A 2,500-nucleotide genomic window follows, 5' to 3' on the forward strand; every position below is an offset into this window, starting at 1 on the left:
GCACCGAGCAGACGGTGATGGGCCGAAAGTCAGCGGGGGATGCTGGGGCGGCTGTCTTAGGCAGCAAAGAGGTCCTGGCTCGGAGGAGGGAAGGGGGGAGCTTGCGGGTGAGCAGGAAAAGGTTTAGGAGTTTGGTGGTGACCTCCGCTGGAAGGCGGCGCAGCTGCACCGGCGAGAGGCCGTCAGGGCCGGCAACGGAGCCTCTGGGCGGCAGGGCGGCCGCAACCTCTTCTGCAGTGATCGGCCTCCATAGGCGCTCAAAGTCAACAGACTCCGAGCGCGGGAGTTACTCCCGCCGTTTACCCGCGCTTGCTTGAATTTCTTCACGTTGACATTCAGAGCACTGGGCAGAAATCACATTGCGTCAACACCCGCTAGGGCCATCGCAATGCTTTGTTTTAATTAGACAGTCGGATTCCCCCAGTCCGTGCCAGTTCTGAGTTGATCGTTGAATGGCGGCCGAAGAGAATCCGCGCACCCGCGCGCCCCCGGAGGAGCACGCTAAGGCGGACGCGGCCTCGCAGCAAGGAAGATCCGTGGGAGGCCAAGGCACGGGACCGAGCTCGGATCCTGCACGCAGGTTGAAGCACCGGGGCGCGAACGCCGCGCAGGCGCGCGCATCCTGCACCGCCGGCCAGCACGAGGCCGACCAACGGCGAGAGCAGACCACGCCCGCGCTAAACGCCCGCACTTACCGGCACCCCTACGGCACTCACCTCGCCCAGGCCCGGCACGTTAGCGCTGACCCACTTCCCGACCAAGCCCGACACGCCCCGATCCTCAGAGCCAATCCTTATCCCGAAGTTACGGATCCAATTTGCCGACTTCCCTTACCTACATTATTCTATCGACTAGAGGCTCTTCACCTTGGAGACCTGCTGCGGATATGGGTACGAACCGGCGCGACACCTCCACGTGGCCCTCTCCCGGATTTTCAAGGTCCGAGGGGAAGATCGGGACACCGCCGCAACTGCGGTGCTCTTCGCGTTCCAAACCCTATCTCCCTGCTAGAGGATTCCAGGGAACTCGAACGCTCATGCAGAAAAGAAAACTCTTCCCCGATCTCCCGACGGCGTCTCCGGGTCCTTTTGGGTTACCCCGACGAGCATCTCTAAAAGAGGGGCCCGACTTGTATCGGTTCCGCTGCCGGGTTCCGGAATAGGAACCGGATTCCCTTTCGCCCAACGGGGGCCAGCACAAAGCGCATCATGCTATGACGGCCCCCATCAACATCGGATTTCTCCTAGGGCTTAGGATCGACTGACTCGTGTGCAACGGCTGTTCACACGAAACCCTTCTCCGCGTCAGCCCTCCAGGGCCTCGCTGGAGTATTTGCTACTACCACCAAGATCTGCACCGACGGCGGCTCCAGGCAGGCTCACGCCCAGACCCTTCTGCGCCCACCGCCGCGACCCTCCTACTCGTCAGGGCTTCGCGGCCGGCCGCAAGGACCGGCCATGACTGCCAGACTGACGGCCGAGTATAGGCACGACGCTTCAGCGCCATCCATTTTCAGGGCTAGTTGCTTCGGCAGGTGAGTTGTTACACACTCCTTAGCGGATTCCGACTTCCATGGCCACCGTCCTGCTGTCTTAAGCAACCAACGCCTTTCATGGTTTCCCATGAGCGTCGATTCGGGCGCCTTAACTCGGCGTTTGGTTCATCCCACAGCGCCAGTTCTGCTTACCAAAAGTGGCCCACTTGGCACTCCGATCCGAGTCGTTTGCTCGCGGCTTCAGCATATCAAGCAAGCCGGAGATCTCACCCATTTAAAGTTTGAGAATAGGTTGAGGTCGTTTCGGCCCCAAGGCCTCTAATCATTCGCTTTACCGGATGAGACTCGTACGAGCACCAGCTATCCTGAGGGAAACTTCGGAGGGAACCAGCTACTAGATGGTTCGATTAGTCTTTCGCCCCTATACCCAGCTCCGACGATCGATTTGCACGTCAGAATCGCTACGGACCTCCATCAGGGTTTCCCCTGACTTCGTCCTGGCCAGGCATAGTTCACCATCTTTCGGGTCCCAACGTGTACGCTCTAGGTGCGCCTCACCTCGCAATGAGGACGAGACGCCCCGGGAGTGCGGAGGCCGCCGCCCCGTGAAGGGCGGGGAAGCCCCATCCTCCCTCGGCCCGCGCAAGGCGAGACCTTCACTTTCATTACGCCTTTAGGTTTCGTACAGCCCAATGACTCGCGCACATGTTAGACTCCTTGGTCCGTGTTTCAAGACGGGTCGTGAAATTGTCCAAAGCTGAAGCGCCGCTGACGGGAGCGATTATTCCGCCCGAGAGCATCCCGAGCCAACAGCGGCGCGGGTCCGGGGCCGGGCCAGGTAGGTCCGTCATCCGGGAAGAACCGCGCGCGCTTGCCGGGAGCCCGAGCGCCCAAAGGGGCGAATCGACTCCTCCAGATATACCGCCGGGCAGCCAGCCAGGACACCGGGGCTCTGCCCAACAGACGCGAACCGAGGCCCGCGGAAGGACAGGCTGCGCACCCGGG

The 2,500-nt window shown here is 61.4% G+C and overlaps 1 non-coding gene across 1 annotated transcript in view; it reads right to left on the reverse strand.

Moving 5' to 3' along the window:
• LOC124774413 overlaps positions 1–2,500 on the reverse strand; it is a 6,651-nt gene that overhangs the window by 3,497 nt on the left and 654 nt on the right. The window contains exon 1 of the ribosomal RNA XR_007015290.1: positions 1–2,500. This exon is cut by the window's left edge and continues 3,497 nt beyond it; it is cut by the window's right edge and continues 654 nt beyond it. This is a non-coding gene — a ribosomal RNA (large subunit ribosomal RNA).

The sequence above is a fragment of the Schistocerca piceifrons genome, unplaced genomic scaffold (assembly GCF_021461385.2).
Source record: "Schistocerca piceifrons isolate TAMUIC-IGC-003096 unplaced genomic scaffold, iqSchPice1.1 HiC_scaffold_961, whole genome shotgun sequence".
Lineage (NCBI taxonomy): Eukaryota > Metazoa > Arthropoda > Insecta > Orthoptera > Acrididae > Schistocerca > Schistocerca piceifrons.